The sequence below is a fragment of the Lutra lutra genome, chromosome 11, assembly GCF_902655055.1.
Source record: "Lutra lutra chromosome 11, mLutLut1.2, whole genome shotgun sequence".
Classification (NCBI taxonomy): Eukaryota; Metazoa; Chordata; class Mammalia; order Carnivora; family Mustelidae; genus Lutra; species Lutra lutra.
This window is the reverse complement of record NC_062288.1, coordinates 95,769,888-95,788,569: the sequence shown is the minus strand read 5'-3', so window position 1 is coordinate 95,788,569 and position 18,682 is coordinate 95,769,888. Positions and strand designations below refer to the sequence as shown.

At 50.4% G+C, this 18,682-nt stretch overlaps 1 protein-coding gene across 1 annotated transcript in view; it reads right to left on the bottom strand.

Annotated features, from left to right (window-relative positions):
• The window catches only part of TMEM178B (transmembrane protein 178B), a 340,361-nt gene that overhangs the window by 8,591 nt on the left and 313,088 nt on the right, over positions 1-18,682 (bottom strand). The gene's annotated exons all lie outside the window — the stretch shown is intronic.

Sequence of the window (18,682 nt, the reverse complement as noted above, 5' to 3'; positions counted from 1 at the left end):
GTTTACACTAGATGCTAGGAAGATAAAAAGGAGAGTAAGATATGATCCCCACTCTTAAAAATCTTGAAAGAAATCTAAAATTAAAATATTTTTCTAAGAATGTATTTTTTATCTTATTTACTCAGAAGAGACACACAGAGAGAGGCAGAGATAGAGGGAGAAGCAGGCTCCCCAAGGAGCAGGGAGCCCGATGTGAGGCTCGATCCCAGGACCCCAGGATCATGACCTGAGCCAAAGGAAGATGCTTAACCATCTGAGCCACCCAGGCGCCCTGAGATAAAAAGATTTTTTTTTTTTTTTTAAAAAGCTTACCATCTTGTTAGGGCTATGAGACATACATACATAAATGAAGAGTTGAGGGTAAAGTGAAAGGAGCACCAGACTGGGGACGGAGCAGGGGGCGGGGAGGGCCCTCCCACAACCAGCAGTCATAGGGAAAGGAGGAAGGCTAGCCCATAGTACATGCTAAGTGTCAACCCTCTGACGAGACAATCAGGCTGGGCCCAGGCAGGTTTCCCAAGGGAAAGACGGTTCTGAAGGGGTCCTCCCTGGGTCTGGGGAGCAGCCCTCCTTCACCCTCAGCGCCCACCCCCGATCCCAGGTCTCTATGCAGAGATGAGAAGGCATACCCATGCACCACCGTCCCTGTGCCTCTAGGTACCCAGATGCTCACTGTCCCAGCCTAGTCCAGCGTCCCACGTGAGCTGCTGTAACAAGTCCCTGCTAACCTGCCTTCTGTTCTTGCCCCCATAGAGTAGCCAGCGATATTTAAAAAATTTAATCAGATCAGAATTCTCTCCCCTGCTTACAACCCTCCCATCACACTCAGTACGAGACCTGAGTGGACCCTGCCTCCCTATCTGGCCTCATTCTCACCTTGACTCCTCAAATGTCATCTTCCCAGAGAGCCTCCCCAGCCTCCTCCTAATATATGCCTCCCCAGTGGCTTTCTAGCTGTTGTCTCAGAAGCTATCCCTGGTGGAGGAAGAAGAGGCTCCAGTCGTCTCTCCTCTCTTTGGCCAGAAGAGCCCTGCTTTGATCTGTGTCCGTGTGAAATTTCATTTGAAGAAAGGAGCCCAGTGATTTCAACAGTTTTGAAAAGCACTGGGCTTGTCCGTTCGCAAGGGGACCTCAAGGTACGCCATTACAGGGCCTAAGCTTTGGACGGCAAAGTCTGACGGCTGCTCCCCTTGTTCCAAGTCTATGCCTTTGGCAGGAAACGCTAATCAGTCTCAGCTCTCAGTGCCGCTGGTCCTGGAAGGGGCGTCAGACTTCGGCTCAGCCCGGGCCTCCAGGCAGCCAGCCCCGCCAGCCAGCTGGCTGGGAGGACGAATGAAATCTAACAGCCCCTCTCCGTGCCAGGACCCTCCATCGCAGGGACTTAGAGCCCAGCAAGTCCAGCGAGGAGAGACGGCACCACCCCCATGTAGCTGCAGAAGACAGCCTGTGCGGTGAGATCCTCCAGCTCCAAAAGAACAGTGGCCTCCAGGCCCCTCTAGTGTCCCTGTTTGTAAGCCCCACCCGGCGGGGGAAGGATGGCCCACGGGTGGAGGGAACTAAGCAAACATAATGCTTCCTTCTGGGTGTTCAGACACGCCACCTGCCTCCTTTGATGGCGCTCCCACCCGAAGCTCTTCGGGACTCATGACCATGCAGTCACCCTGCAACCCACAGCCCCGCCCTGGTCACACCCGTCTGTGCCCCTGGCTGGAAGAGGCCAGGGCCTACAGGGCCCCCGGGCTGCTGCCTGCCCCATCGCCCGGCCCCTCGCTGCAGCCACAGCTGAGGCTCGAGCGGGGGTGGGGGGGGGGAGACGGTTTCCACGCCGGCCTGCCAGCTCCCGTTCCAACACCACACACAGCTTCCCCATCCACCTCCTCCTCATCGCTGCCATCTCTAATTAGCACTTCCCAGGTTGCCAAATATTAGGTTCCAGTTTCCCATCCCCCCGACCAACCCTCCCCGACTTTCAGGACTTTCAGTTTCTCCGCTCTTTGACGACCTCCCCGCTGCTTGCTATCTCCTCCCTCGGCTTCCGAGCTGCCCCTTGATCCCGGCTCTGTGCCACCTCTCTGTCCCGCTGCATCTCCTGCACAGGCTTCTCACTCTCCTTTCCTCTTTGCAGACTTGTTCCCAAGCTCTCGTCCCATGTAACACACTCTGGGTAACCTCACCCTCTTCTCTGGCTGGAGATGCCCCCACTATGTCATTACGTCACCAGACTATGTGACATTATGTGACGTGATGTGATCTCCTATGCTATGTAATTACGTGTCCCCAACCCTCCAGCATCACAGAATGGTCAGGGTATATCCCTGGCTAAACACAGCTTTCCGGCGCTTTCCCCACAAACCCCAATTCCCTTAGGCTCCTGATTTCTTTATTCTTTCAACATCTTGCCTCCCTGGTAGGGGGACCATCCATCCCCATTTGCCTGGGAGTTGGCGGTGGGGATGGGAGTGTGGCCCTGGAACGTGGGATTTTCATCCTGAATCTGGAAAGTCCTGGGCTATGGGGGACAGATCAGTGACCCTTGCGGGTTCCTTCATGTCCTTCCCTCCACTCTGGCCCCCACTGGTGGTACTGCCACAGGGACTGACAGATCCCAGCTTGTAAATTAAATTAACCATCGTGCCTTCACCCGGTGAGGAGGGCCACACGGATGCCTGGAATGTAGCTCATGTGGAGACCTACCAGGCTGGGGTTGCATAGCTCTGGGGGTAGCTCACCCTTCTGCCAGCCTGAGATGTCACCAAGATACACTTAATCTGCTAGCAGCCCAATAACATCCCACCCCAGTCCCACCTTGAAGTTCAATAATTTTAGAGGCAGGATTCAGAGTTCTGGTGTTAACCCCCTGCTCGGCCCACTCCTGAGCATGGATGGCAGGTGTGTGAGGTGTGAGCAGAGCCTCCTGTGTGGCTGCTGCTGGATGAGCACACACGGGGTTGGGGGGGACGGGGGCAGGCGCGGGAGGGACACGTGTCTCCACCCCCTTCAGGGATTGTCAGAGAAGCCATGCAGATGGACCCTGCGTAGAAACAGCACCGACACTGAGGCCTCAGGTCTAGCAGCAGAGATGCTCTTCCTAATTCAAGAAGCCGTCAGCCAGGAAACCAAGGCCCTCGAGAAGGCTCTCGCAGGAACTCAGGGCAGTCAGATATTGTGTGCACAGGCACCTTCCCAAATACCCATCCCTTATGTGACCAGGTGGTGCCCGAAATGTCACTGGAGTATCATTTCTGCATGTTTCTGGGCCAGGAAATCCATCTGTGTGACGATTTTCTGCTCCCAGGAATGAGAAGGGACGTCTGTGTATCCCTAGACCGTGCACGTCCGTTCCCTTGTTGCTTCGTGGCCAAAGGGCCTCCGTTTGGACCCGGGTCCACCAGCCTGCTGCAGAGCGGAGGCGGCAGCCGTGCCCCTGTGGGCGTGTGAGTCAGGGGTCGTCAGGGGTTGGGACATCTGAGCAGCAGCCCAAGTCCTCCCTCAGCCACTCCACCGAGAGCCCCTGTCCCATCTTTAAAACCATAAAGAAGCAGATCGGCAAACAGAAAGAGGATCCCTCCTCCTCCAGCTCCGGCGTCTGCATCCCAGGAAGCCGATGTCTACCAAGCCCTTCCTTTGCGGAGATCAGATGCCTCAGCAGCATTTAGCTCTCAAGAGCACTTTATAGCTTTGCTCAGACCTGCACAGAATACAAATTACTGTTGAATTATACACCATTGCATCAGCAGCGGCCGACAGGCAGGCCGCACGGGCTTTCAAATCCAAGGTGCCTTAGGGGTTTGCTGGGCTGAGGCAGGGAGCAGTGACAGGCTCCGGAGAACACCCTGCAAGGCATGGCACCCTGAGTTTGGACAAAATCATCCATCATTCTGCAAACTCTGCAAACACTCTAGGCAGAGACACTGCAGAAGTGCCGCACCCCCCCCAGCCCCACCCCCGGGGAAGCAGCGTGTGTGTTCCCGAGGTTGCATCTACGTGCCACAGGGCTGCTCTATGTCTGCGCATGCTTATGCCCCCGAATACAACATCCCCAGCTCAGGCGCTGAAAGGGACTGGCCCACACGTACAGCCTGGCATCGGTTCTCTAGACAACATTTCCAGATTCCCGACCTAGAACCTAGAGCCTTACGCCTTTGTTTTCACATACCTACAGGGTATTGGGCAAATCCATAAGCACTGATGTCAGGGATGGAATTGGGTCCTCAAACTTCCTACAGTGCAGCCCTAACCTCTGTGCCTCAGAGTGTGACCGTGTATGGCACAGGACTGTTGCAGAGCTAACAGAGTGAAAACGAGGCTGTTGGGGGGGGGTCCCTAATCCAAACTGACCGGTGTCCTTCCAAGAAGAGGAGATGAGGATATACAATGAGACACCAGACAGCTGAGCACAGAGGCAAGGCCAAGGGAAGAGGCAACAAGAGGGTGGCCAGTCTGCAAGCCGAGAAAGAGGCCTCAGAGGAGACAACCCCAATGACACCTTGATCTTGGACTTCCAGCCTCCAGAACCATGGGATAATAAATTTCTCTTGTTTGAGCCACCCAGTCTATGATTTTTTTGTTGTGGCAACCCTAGCAATCGAATACAACAGGTGAATACATAATAAATGGCTTATTTCCATAACATTCCAATCCACGATAAAATAAGACCATGTTTGTTTCCAGACCTCACAGCCAGGCTGTAGCTACACCAGGTATCTAAACATAGCCATGCAGTGAAAAGAAGGGCCATATGCACACCAATGTTCATAGCAACAATGGCCACAATCGCCAAACTGGAAGGAGCTGAGATGCCCTTCAACAGACAAATGGATAAAGAAGATGTGGTCCATACATACAATGGAACATTACTCAGCCGTCAGAAAGGAGGAATACCCAACTTTTTCATCAACATGGACGGGACTGGAGGAGATTATGCTGAGTGAAATAGTTCAAGCAGAGAAAGTCAATGATCATATGGTTTCACTTACTTGTGGAGCATAAGGAATAACATGGAGGACGGTAGGAGAAGGAAAGGAAAAGTGAAGGGGGGGGAATTGGAGGGGGAGACGGACCACAAGACTATGGACTCCAAGAAACAAACTGAAGGTTTTAGAGGGGAGAGGGGTGGGGGGGATGGGTGAGGCTGGTGGTGGGTATGAAGGAGGGCACGTATTGCATGGAGCACTGGGTGTTATATGTAAACAATGAATCTTGGAACGCAACATCAAAAACTATTGTATGGTGACTAACGTGACACAATAAAAACTTAAAAAATAAAACTAAAATGATTATGTTCCAAAAAATAAAAAACAAACACAGCCATAGAAAGCAATAGCTACTGGGCACCTTCTGGGTTTTTCCTCCAGCTAGTCTTCCTCACCAATGTATCTATGCTTACTTCCTTCCACTCAATACCCGTCAATCCATTTATTCTTTGGGTATAGATTTAGATTTGATCCCAACATCCATGGCTCTGTGGCCTTTCCACCAAAGACAAAGAGCCTTTGCAAACTTGTGCAAACATCTCAAGGGCTGAGCAAATGGAAGAGAGCACTGGTGGTGTTCAAGTGCCTTTTGTGATGGGAACTTACTAAGGTCAAAAGAAACTTCGCCTGGTGTCCTTGACTAGAATTGGACATTTCCATCCTAAGCAGAGTCCATGTAGCCAGAACCGATAGTCTAAGCCAAGTCTCATCTCTCAAGAAGCCTTCCCTAAGTATGCCCAGCTCAAGATTATTCATATTTTTTCTGGATCCATAAAGCTTTTATGGTCCAAAACAGGTGACCTGACAGTTATAGGGATGCTTCCTGTTCTGTTTTAGTTCATGTTCGGCTAGACTGTCGCTTTCTCCAGAACGTCACTAGAAGAAAGGCTATCGGGCTTTCAGGTGAAACTACGGGCTTTGAAACCTAGAGGGGAATGAAGCTGACACCATGCCTGGTCCTCCCATCCTTTTCTTCCTCCTAAACCGTTCTGTGATCGCTGAGGGGTTTGTGCACCTGCCTGTGTGTGCGTGTGCGCCCACGCAGGTGCACACCTACCCATGTTTCCTTGGGCACCTTGGGTTTTAGGAAGCATTTTTATATTCACAGAAATTCTGCATTGGAATAATACCTCTCTGCAGGATTATTCTGAAAAGCGATAATACATGTGAAAAGGCTTACAGAAGTTAAAATTGCTTTCTATATGTAAGGTATAATATTAGAAATGGAAGGCTTTAAGTGAGGGTGAGAAAAAATTGTTCTGGAGGACAAGAAAGAAATGAAGTTGCACTTTTCCTCTCCATCACCCACTCCACCTGCCCCCTCCCCGGTTCCACCCCAAGGTCAATGCCATACCAGGAAGCAACTGCTCTCCACAGAAACCAGAGGAAGGACTCACTCAGGACTCTCAATTCTGTGGACTTTGTGGAACCAGAACCATGGAATTTGGAAGAGCTCAGAGTACATCCTGAGACAGACCCCCCCCCCCCACCCCAGCCCCAGTAACGGAACTTATCCTTGGGCTCAGAGAGGTTAGAGCAACCAGCAGGGGTTACATGACAGCATTGTCAGAGAAGCTCGTAAGCCTGTGGTTCAACCAGGGTGGGCAAAAGGAAGCAGCCCCAACGGCGGTGTGGGGAATCGCCATGAAACAGGAGCTGGGGACCTTTCCAAGGTGCCACTGAGCTTGTGCCCTTGTTCCTCTGGCATACGGAGGCGGCACCTAGCATTCTCCCACACTCATTCATTCAACCCCTACTATACAGCAGACTGTGAGAGCTACCTTTTTATCATTTTTAGTCTACCCAGTTTCCTTTTTTTGTTAAAACACTACCACCATTCTTTCTCATGGGGAAGCCATTCTGAGATCCCAAGGGTTCATTCAGACTCAAACCAAATGTCAGGGGTTGTAACTTCTGTACCTCTTAAAGATGTGATCGCATATGTGTGCGTATACGTGCAGCACGGAATGTATATGATATAATCCACATAGTAATCTCCAGTTAAATAATTCGCTAGAGGTCCCAAAGCATCCACAACAGAGCAAATACCTGATTTTGCCATAAAACCTAGACTATTTGATTGTAGAAGAATCTGAGAACTATTCATTATACTTCTTCCCACTCCCCCCATTAAAAAAATCCCCCAGAAAAAGCCACCCCTGGCCCACACCATTTTGCCCACCTGCCCTGGGATATTCCATGCTTCTTGGCACAAAAAGTTGGGAAAATCAGAGATGAGTGGTCCGTGGTGAGCTACGAGCTTTCCATATGGCGGGCAGCTATGTACACGTGAGAGTCCCAGAAGACAATGAACCAAGAGTACAGCAGCACATCTTTCTCAACGTGAATCTTTGGAGCTTCCTATCCATCTGGGTCTTGGTTCAGAGCTGAGAGTTGGTGGGATCCAACTGGCTTCCTAACTAAACTGAGAGTGGCATCTACAGCTGTGCAGAAAGGAACATTCTCAAGCTGTGAACAGTGAGCTTCCAAGAGTAAAGCCACTTAGCGCATGCCATCTTCCTGCCTCTGCTTCTCTTTTCTCTCCTCCTCTTTCTAGGCCAACCCTTTCTGGTGGATGACAATGGTCCCCAGAGCAAATGTGGAGCATCTATAGGGTGGAGGGCAATCTTGTCCTGGGTTTCTTGCTCAGGACAAGGCTTAGATGTAATTCTAAACCTCCCGCCAATCATCTCTGATACTACAGCTTTGTGGTTGCTCTGGTCATTGACCTTCCTAAGGAGTTTACAAGCCACATCCCCTCCCCCTCCCAAACCCCGCCCCCAGGACCAGCAGGAAGCTGAGCACAGGTAGACCTATCCTTACATATAAATTCCTGCCTTGGTGGTCTAAAGCTCTCCTGGCCCAGAGGGACACTAAGGCAGCTCTATCTGCTTCCGGGTAGGAGAACTCCAGCCAACGGAGATGTTCAGAGTGGATAGAGAACTCCAGCAAGAATCAGAAAATCTGATCCCATCCCTGCCCATGACATGGGAAGAGCACCTCCTCTTTTTGGCCGTGATCCCTCAACCATACAATACACAGAGGGAAGGACCAGATCTCTACGGTCCTTCCAGTTAAGTGATGCCCTGACTCTAGGTGTGGGGGTAAGACGGTTCCATTCTTTCTGAACTGCTCTAGGACGGGCTGCCAGTCATTTTGTCAAACATGAGCCACCTGGAGAGAAAACACTGCTTCTCACCTCCCGACATGCACAGAGGGGCTGCTGGATGAGACTATTAGATGTCATTAGTTGACATCAGTGTGCATATGAGGCTCTGCTCTAAATTGCCTTGATTTTAAAGGTGGAAGGATGGGGGCCCAGCTGTTTAAGTGTCTGGAAGAAATTGGCTCCTCAAAGAAATCTCTCAGGCTTCTACCCTATCTGATCTGAGCCAATGCCATGTTAATTAGGAGAGGAAGAGGCTTGGGGTGGTAGCCAGAAGATCAGGCGAGCCTGCCACCTGGTTTGGTTTATGTCTCCATATGCCTGGCACATTTGTTAGCTTGGGCTGGCCTTTCTCTGAGATGATGTCACCTCACCACTGGGTCACAGAACACATATAGTTTTATACGGATCAAACACTGATATGTAGCATTTACGACATGGCAGGCAAGGTTGCAAGTGCTTTACTTAGCTCTTTTAATCCTCCAAGCAAGTTTATGAGGTTTGGCTAAGGAACATGAGGCACAGAGAGGTCAAGGAGACTACCCAAGGTCACACAGGTAGCAAGTACGGGAGCCAGGATTCATATTCACGCCTTTGCCGCTCGTTGAGTTGGCTCTCATTTCTCATGCATGAGGATTGTCTCTGGGGCTGGACTGTAAGCATTATAAGCAGAGAAGCCTTCTTCTTCCCCAGCAGGGCCCTGTATGCAGCGGTGCTTCTATAAGACCTATCAACTAGATGATGACATTGGGAGAAGGGCCTGTAGTGACCAAAAGTGCCCCGAGGAGGTTCTGGGAAACACTCAGACTCATGGCTCAGGTAATAAAACTCTCACTGCTGAATTCTTCAGAGAACTTGGAAGACTTTTCATAACGTGTACACAGGGTCACTCCTTATTTGTGCCATGGAGAGGGGTGAGCTCCTGTGGAGGAATAGGATTCTCCCAGCAGATGTAGGGTGGAGAGGTCGAGAAAGGAAATGAATCAAGATCACAGCATTAACTTCCTTCCAGGAAGACTTTGTAGCTTCCCAGTGGGCCAGAAGCTGAACAGTGGACAGAGTAAGCTGGTGGTCAGAAGAGGATACCCAGGACCTCAGTGTAGACTCCAGCCCATGGAAGGGGTCCTCTCCTCCTACCAGCAACTCCTGGCTCATCAATGGGTCTCAACCTGGGTACCTCTTTTCACCCCTCTTTTCTCTTGGAGATTTGGGGGATGATAATTACTCATCTTGGCTTTCTGAACTCATACTCTAGTGAGAAAAGAATCACAGGAAGGAGGCTGATGGAGCAAAAACACGTCAGCTCTATTACTGATAAGGCTAGCACAGCAATTGTGGCTTGACCCTTGGCCACATTCAAGGGCACCCATACTTTCCCCCCGCTGACATTTGAGGATGAATTGCCAGAGGGAGGGAACATTCAGGTTTGCAAAGCAGGTACACTCACCCTCAAATGTTGACTCACACTGGTGGGCCCAGAAAAGAAAGACAAACAGGCCTCCTGACGCCAGCCTAACCCTGGCGCCTCGACCTGAGAAGGCTGCCCGTGTGGAGAAGCAAACAGGGCAGAGGACCCAGATGGTGTGAAGCCCCATGAGCTCAGCCTCTTGGCCAACCTCACCAGAGAAGTCAGTCCCCTCTTCTTCCTTGGGAAATGGAGTCTTCAAAGGTGGCGTGTCCTCCTGAAGAAAGAGGTTTCCAGCTTTACAGGCCTTGATGGGAATGCTGAGATCAGGAGAGAACTCTCCAACATACCCTTGGCCATACTAACTCAGGCACTGTTAGAAACTGGACCCAGAGGCTTCTGGAAATGTGATGACAATTGAACTTGTCTGACAATGTTACGAGCTAAGCCACAGTGGGTATTTTCATTAACTATATTGTATCCTGGAAGTGTGGTGCAATCTTTAAGAAGTTCCTAGGGTTTTGTTAGGGAGAGCAGTGGGAAGGACACAGCTACTCCCATTCCTCCCTACCCAGGATCAAAATTAGGGGGTAAAATAGCATACTAGGTTTACATTTTACCTCCACATAAAGCTGCTTAAGCATTTTTTCTTAGATAAAAAGGATTCTTTTTTGCTTCACTTACGACAGAGTTTAGTTACACAGAAAAATATAAAAATGGAAATTATTAATGGCATGTGAAATCCTAAACGAGAACGAGTAAAGAAAGTCTTGGCATATTGCTTCTAGATAGTGGCCAACTCTTGGTCTCAGTGCAGGTTCAGCTGATTGATGGTGTAAAAGCCCATTGAGGGCAACAGTAAGGTCAAGTTGACTTGATTCTTCCTTTAGCCTCAATCTCTACCCTACCTTGAGGCTGCTCCACAGTCCCTGGCTCAGAAAGGTCCTCTTTCTCTGACAGCCCTGTCATCGCACCCACCGCTCCACCTCCACCACTGCCCGGGTGACCCTTAAGGACAGGGACATGTTTATCTGTGTACCCTGGGCGCTAGCACCACGCCTAGCATGCAGTAGGCACTCAATCAATGTGTAGTGAGTTGCACTTAAGTCTATAAAGCAGATAACTAAGAAGTAGTACAGAGCAGTCTTCAAATATTTGAAAGACTGTTGGAGGAAGAGGGTCCTGACTTTAATTTATGTTACTTTGGCAGAAAGGGCCCAAGTCCAGTAAGTCGAGGTTACCAGAAACCATAATAAGGTTTAAAATAAAGAGGGGCAAACTGACCACCGGAGGACCTGGCAAGGAAGAGGTCCCTCTGCTACCATGAAGGCTTTGACTCAGAGGGGACATGGGAAATTGTCTCAGTTTCTGCTCCAGGAGATACTCGCAAGGAGGTAAGTGCCATCAAAATGGTACAAAGCGATGTCTGCATTCAGAGGCAGAGTCTGGTTTTAGTTAAGCTGGTTCAAAAGGTTTCTAGAAGATGCTGAGGCTTGAGGAAGCAGAGGCCTTCACCAGGCCGAGCAGGGTGGCCCAGAGGCAGGCAACGGCAGGTGGTGTGGGGGTGGGGGGCAACACAACATGTGGCTGGAGGTGAGTCCGGGGTGAGATTGTGACCCACGTTAAACTCCGGCTGGTGATGCTGACCTTTGCTCAATAAGCCACATGGAACCCCAGAATATTTTCATCAGAGAAATGACATGGCAGGAGGTGTATTTTAGAAAGACAGAATGGTGTAAAGGTTGAATTAAGTGGAAAGTCGGGAGAGGAACATCTATGTGATACGTATCCTTTGCTAGATGCTTTTCCTGTGAATCCTTTCATTCTATCCACACAAAAACCAGATGGGGTAGGCAGCACTCCCTCAGTTCTAGGAGAAAACGGATGCTCCGAGTTTTGAGACACCGATGTCCACCCAGGGCTAAATGACTGGTCAACACTAGTGTCATACTCAGGGCCTCAGCAGCACTCAGGGAATGGACATGAGTGAGAGAGCCACGAAGAGTATGGCAACGGAGATATTGGCAGACACTGACAGTTGGCTAAGCTATGGGTGACACTGGAGAAGTGAACAATGACTCAGAGGTGACTGGCAGACTCCTATGCTGAGGAAGGCAAGAAAAGCAGCTCATTTCATGGGGAGAAGGGAAAGGACAGAAGCTGACATTTGTCAGGCACCCACAGTAAGCCAGTGCTTAGCACGGATGCCATAAACATAAATTAGACACGTACCATCTACCAAGAAAGCATGAGTCTAGCTCACGGCATGTTTGTGGTTCCAGAGAACAGTAAAAAACATGAGGCTAGAGCTCAGAAAAGGCCATTCCAAAGCAGTTCCAGACTCATCCACGCAGAGGTCACTGTCACTGTGAGAGTAGATACTGGTGACAAGGAGACATGTTTGCAGGGAGAAAGGAAAAAAGAGCATCGGAAGCCACATTTGCAGATAAAGCAAAGAGCAAAGGAAACAGAAAAGACACAGAAGAAAGGCAAAATCATGAGCATGCTGTCATGGAAGACAAGAGATGAGAGTCTGAGAAACAGGTAAATCCATGCGAGGTCAGGAAGCGTTGGCTCGAGGCCAGGCAACAGGCGGAACAGTCAGGAGGAAGTAGGTCCATAAGAAAGGAACTTCTGAGACGTGGTGGGAACAGACACCAGACTTCAAGACATGGGGGTTGGTGGCGGGGCTATAGAAGTAATAAGATTAATCTTTTTGTTCCCTGAACCCCCAGCTTTGTCTTCCTGCCTAGGGCCCACAAAAAGGTAAGGCTTTCAGCCAAAGATGCTCATTTTCCTATCTCTCTGGGGACCCTCCCTTCAACAGAAGCAGCCTTATCTTTTCTGCCACCCCAGGCACAACAAACAGTCTTCATCCCCCATGATGAGAGGTCTGGGTGGGGTCGTCTCACACCAGATCAGGTCATGAGTGGCTCAAGGTTCATAAATACGTCGACAACTTTATTTTTATTGGGGAGAGAATACTGTGTGATTAAGCAGAGACCTGGGTTTTGGAGTCAAATAGATGGGTGTGGGAATCCTGGGTCTGGGAACCACGTGACCGTGAACTCTGGCAGCAAGCGCTAGGAACCACAGAGAAGGTTAAGAGCGAGTGACAAACCGAGCAGAGGAACAAACACGCAGGAAAGGCTCATGACATGCCAGACAGCGTTCTGCACGGTCCACTTCTCAGTGATGGCATAGCACAATCCTAGAAGGCAGCTCGTGCCTGACCTTCACCACGTCTGGACCTACGGCTATTGTTGACACTCTGGTAGCAGAAGTGACTCCCTTCTTGGCCTCTCTACCCCTCTGTCTCCTGCCCTGCTCCCCAAATGAACACCTGCCCCTTACCCCGTGGGGGTGAGGAGGACCAGTCCGGTTGGGCGTAAATGTAGACTGTGGCGCCTTTATGTAACTGCTTGTGTTGTGGCTCCCTGGGCCTAGCTTGTGTTCTACAAAATAAGGGCTGAGGGGAGGATGAAAGCCTTGATGTCTGAACAACACCCACCACGGATACAGCACAGAAGGTCCCAACTGTGAGCCTCCCCTTCCGCTCCCCTCTCCCACGGGGGCGGGCCTCCTACGGGGGGGGGGGGGGGGGTTCGAAGGTCCACGGGGTGCCTTCCCCCTCCTTTGGAGGTCTCTGAACTGTCACCCAAGTCACAAGGGATCCCCTTTCTGTCCTCTTTCCTGCTGAAAAGTCAGACCCAGAATTCTTTTGTTTCCATTTGTTTGCATATTCAAGGTGTCAGTCCTTAAAAGGAAAACTGCTCTTTATCACACTAATGGGTCTAGGGGTCTGATTCTTCTGGAAGACAGTGAGCAACTCTAAGGCACTGGGTTTTATCTTCGACTGAGAGGGCACTGGTTGTTTATTTAATGAGCACCGAGTCAGATCTAATGGTATCCTGAGTGGGGATGGGTGGGCCTCTTTCACAGACAATTCTTGGATATCTCTGACCTTCTGATGGCTTCTATAGATAGAGAGTTTTTTCCAAATCAAGACTGGTGGTATGAGACATGATCTGATAATAGGAAAGTATATTTGAAATCAAGAGATCTTTAGAACGTGAAGGAGGTTGAACAGCTTCACAGGCACTCGTTCTCCAACTGTTTTATACTGGGGGATAAAAATGCACACCATTACTCACCTGTCCCCAAAGCCCAAGGTCTGTTAGGTTGAAAAGGTATGTCCCCCAGAGCAGAATTCCTTTACCTCTCTGGGCCCATCTTTATAAGCCTTCTCCAGAATAATGCTTTAGGGCCTTCCTGGAATCATTCTCCCACTGGTACCCACCAGGCCTTCAAGACTGTCACCAACCCCCCATTCAGCTCTCCCCTTGCCAAGCTCCTGCCCACCCCCAGCATCACGGCAGTGAGGCACAGGTGTGCTGCCCTGGGCTTGGAGGTGTCCTGCCTATACGCTGTGGGGGTGGCCTGGCCCTGCCCCCCACCTCAACAACCCAGGCCAGTTCAAGCCAGCTTTCGGGTGCCCAGAGGGAGCAGGGGCCTTAACTATTGTGTTCACATCGTGCATCTCAGTCACCTAAGTAGTGAGGGCGACAAGATGCTTTGTGTGGGGAGAGCTCCCTGCCTTCCTTCCTCAGGTTTGGCTATTTCTGAAGCCACTTCTCACCTGTCCTTAGCCCCCCAGGGCAGGAGAGAGGAAATTCCTCCTCATTTATAGCTACTTCTCCATTTTGTTTCCCCAGGAGCCGCTTTTATGCCCACTAGTAGGGGTCTCTCCGTTTATTTCAGGAACAAGCATTTTTCTTTGATTTATGACTCATTTCAAGAGCCAGAGGCTTGCCTGACAAGTTCCCTTTCTCTGAAGCTTGCACACCTCTATAAGAACATCCTAGAAGAACCATAGGGATGGAAGCTTTTGAAGCTGCTTTAGAAATTACCTCAGTTTCCATGGCAATCAAGCACTGTGGAGTCACTACCGCATTCGGGGTCTGTTTCCACTGAAAAGGCTGTTGGAGAAATCTGTTCTTTCTCAACAACCCTTCCCCACAGCGCCCCCAGTAATGGCAATGGTCTTTCAGGTGCCCTGCCCTCTCTCTCTTCTCCTGCCTGCCCTTCCCCCATCCCACCCTTGCCAATAATCCACTGTCTGCAAGCAAGGACCTCAATTCGGTACAGCGATGTTATTTCTACCCCTGGAAAGACAGGGTCCTGGCCTCACTCTGGACTCGATTCCCTGGAAAATTCAGACACGTCTGTGTTGGCAGAGGCAGGCAAGCCAGGAAGGCACCAGGCTGTGGAGGTCCACTTATCCCGAGACTCCCAGGCACCCACCCCACACTCAGCCTAGACATTGACCCAAAACCATGCCTTAGCGTCTGGAGTAACCGAACTTTGCTATTCCCTTGTCTCCTTACACTTCTAGGTCCGTCCTGCCTGTGTTAACTGGTTTTGATTGTTCATTACAGGAACTTCACAAAAGATCCATCAGCTTCCACTGACAACATCGAAAGTGTGTGCTCGAAGATTTTCCCAAATCCTGCTGTTTCCTTCAATCCTAGACATCATCAGTATTCTCAACCAATCTCAATCAAACACCTGCACTGAAATAAAGGCCTTAAAGCAAACTTCTAATTCCCCGTTGACCCTGATCTGACCGTCCTGCTCTGGGACCCTGCCAGCTTTGCAAGGTGCTATGTTCTCCCCCATTGCAGTAAGCAACACACTCGGCTTTGTCTTACTCGCAGTCACGTGGGCAATGTCGGGGGAGTCAGCATTTGCTCTAAGGAAAGGGGAATGCATGTCTATGTGATCACTTGGTTATCAGGGACAAGGAGTGATTTTAAGCACAGCAGACTAGGCCCAAGTTAGGGCAAAGAGGAACGGAGAGCAGAAAGAGGGAAGACCTGATTTCTCAGGACCCTCTGGACCCCCCACAGCGAGAGGTTGCCACAGCCTGGGATCAAGGCGTGTGCGTATGGGACAGTGATGAAGGCAGAGCTGGCTTCACGGGCATGTGCGCCTGCTTTCATGCGCTGCTGTCACCATCTTGAATGTCTTAATGTTTAAAGAAGGGGTCCCAGGTTCTCATCTTGCATTGGGCTCCACAAATGATGTAGCTGGTCCTGGCTGGAGGGGAGGGATGCTCCCGGGTGTGCAGCAATGTACCATTCTCAGGGGCACGTGACAGTCCCCCTACCTGACCTGGCCACGCTGGGGCACAGGGACCAGGCCCCCACTCACAGAAACTGCCATGGGAAGCGGAAGAAGCTCCAGCTCCCGGCACCCCAGAAGGAAGCCAGATCACTGATGAGTGAATGCCACATACTATCGAGCGATCACTCAGGCAAGAACCCCAGGTTCTTTCTGTCTGTGAAATAGACAGAAGGCAGGCCAGAGTGAGATGATGCCACCTCAATCAGTCAAACCCTCATCATGGTCTCCAAGGTCTTATGGCTGCTCTGTTTTGCGAAGTATCTCCAACTTATTCTGTTTCTGTCCTCTTGCTCAACTTCCTCTGACCCAATAGGCTCATTCCCGTCCCAGGTCCCTTGCGCCTGCTGTTCCTTTTGCAAGGACTGATCCTGCCAGGTCCTCCCAGGAAGACTTCTACTCAACGCAAGCCTTCAGTGGAAGGCTCTGTCCAGCTGTGACCACCGAGAGGCTTTCTGCCCACGCACTGCCCCTCATGTATGGCGGCGCCCCATCACTCTCTTCTGCCCTTCCAGCTTTTTTCTCCACAGCTCTGTCACCTGGCAGTATATCAGGTGTTTACGGTACTCAATTATTTGTCGCTTATCTGTCGTGCCACCAAGAGTGTAAGCTTCGTGACACTCTGTCCTCTTCCCACTCTTGCCCAAGTGCTTCAACAGTGTCTGGTGCTTGATAAACAATGACGAGTTATTGAATGAACGGACAAGGAGGGTGGTGATTAGCCAGAGAGACCTTATCTGCTCAAGCAACTTTCTCTTTCTCATCCCACGGCAGGGTCTTTGCGTGGTCTAGCGATGGTTTGGGGCTGCTGAGAGCAGAGTGTCACTGAAGATGGTTGTTTTCACAAAGAAGTGGCTGAAATAATACCTAAAACTTTCTGGAGAACAATGCTAAGCATTGTCCTAAGTCCTTCACACGAGTTAACTCTATAATTCCCACAACCATATTTCTAGAAGGTACTATTTGTAGATGAGAACATTGAAGGAGTGTATACAAGGTAGTTAAGTAACTTTCTTGAGTCACCCGGCTCCTTTCGTCCTGGACTAGCTCTTAGCAGTAAAACTGTAATTCCCCTTTTTAGTTGGAGGATTCTAGCTCCTGAACAAGGACGTCAAGCTCCAGTGAGATGACAAGGGATGGAGGGTGACTCGTGGCCCATCCACCCTCCTTTCCACCTCCTTCTAGGGTCTGCTTTCTGACTTAGCATTTCCCTCTGGACATTTAGTGACAGAGCACCCCCCCCCCCCCATTCTGGGGAACATGTAGCACTGTGGCTTTGCTGAGTGTTGGGCAGGCAGGGTACAGGCACTGGGAGACAGCCTTCACTGACAAGATTTGGGTGTCCTGGACCAAGACTGCTTACTCTTCTCCTCTAAAGCGCAAATCTGTAATGGAGGCAGGTCCTGAAGGGTGGAAAGGGCTCAACTCCTTTCGATGAGCTCCAACTCTTCAGATGAAAATGAAGCCTTCCTGCGGTCTGGGTTGCTGACATGACTGACCCGGGCCCTCGTCCCACATTAGGGAAGGGTGCATGTTGCTTCTCAGTCCTCCTGGCCATGTGTCTCCTCTCCCAAATGTCTTTGTTTTGAATGTAATTTTCCAATGCTAATAAATATTCAAACAAGCGCCTTCGGAGAGGCGAGACAGGAATATTCCAGGGTATGAAGTTCTTTCTGAATCTCTGCTCGGGGTTTTGTAAGAAAGGTTGTTAGACAAAAAGCCAAGAGGAGAGTTGTGATGTTCTAGTGAAATCTCCCACGAACCTATAAGAGCAGTTCAGCAGGGTAAATAGATGGATTTTACGTCCTCGTTTTTCATGGTAGGTTATAGAAACTTCTCTGCCTGCTAGAAGAGACTTACTTACATAAATATATCAGTAACAGCTACCATTTACTGAGGGTTTTATAAGCTTTGCACTGTGGTAAGTCACTGAGTTACTGATTTATCCTCTCCTCCAACTCAGAATATCTCACTTACGTGGGCTCCCTCTTCTTACCCATGAGTCACGAAGTAATGACCACAGTCATGAAGTGGAAGTCAGGACAGAGAGAAATGCAGTCCTAGCCATGCTTCTAAGTAGTGCCGGAGGTAGGAGTGACCGTGCGGAGAGGCTGAAGGCCACCCTAGATCTTACTCCGCTTGGTGGGCATCCTTAAAATCACTCACTGCCTAACGGAAAGAGTCCCCCAGACCAAACGCCTATTGCCTCAGACTTTCCATTTGGGGCTTAACATTCTTGGAATGGCTGGGCCTTTGTCAGGGTTTCTGTGTATCAGAGGAGGGGTCTCAGGGGGTTCGGAGCTCCGCTGAGCTACTCTCCGGTGAGCCTGATGGGGGGGCGACATCTGGCATCACTGGTCTGCAAATCACGGCCATCACTCAAATCTGATAACTCGAGCTCCTTCAGGACTTTCTCTTTGCTCCCCCTGCCTGACTGGGAAGGGAGAAAAGGCCACCCTGGTCACAGGTGGGAGGAAAAGGACTTTTAATGATTTCTTTTTCCCATTACCACCTGTGCCCTCAATTCCGGCCACGATCTCCTCCGTCTGCCTCTTTGTGCTTTGAGAAGGGAGGCGGGGAAAGGGAATGGAGCAAAATTCTGGGCTTGGCAACAGCCCGGGAGCACAGACTGGAGGCATGCCAGTGTGGGAAGATGTTCCTATGGCCCGGAGAGCTGAACACCCAGGCAGCGGGAGGAGCTGCTGTCACAGGCCAGCTCTGTCCCCAGGGCTGCCACTCACTAGCTGCAGGGCCTGGGACAACTGACACAACCACTCTGATCTGGAGACACAGGGACATCAAACTGGATGGTCTCTAAGGTCCCTTCCATTTCTAACACTCTTGAACTCCTGTTAAAGATGGAGGTCTTTGGGGCATCTGGGTGGCTCAGTGGGTTAAGCCTCTGGTCATGATCTCAGGGTCCTGGGATCGAGCCCCGCATCGGGCTCTCTGCTC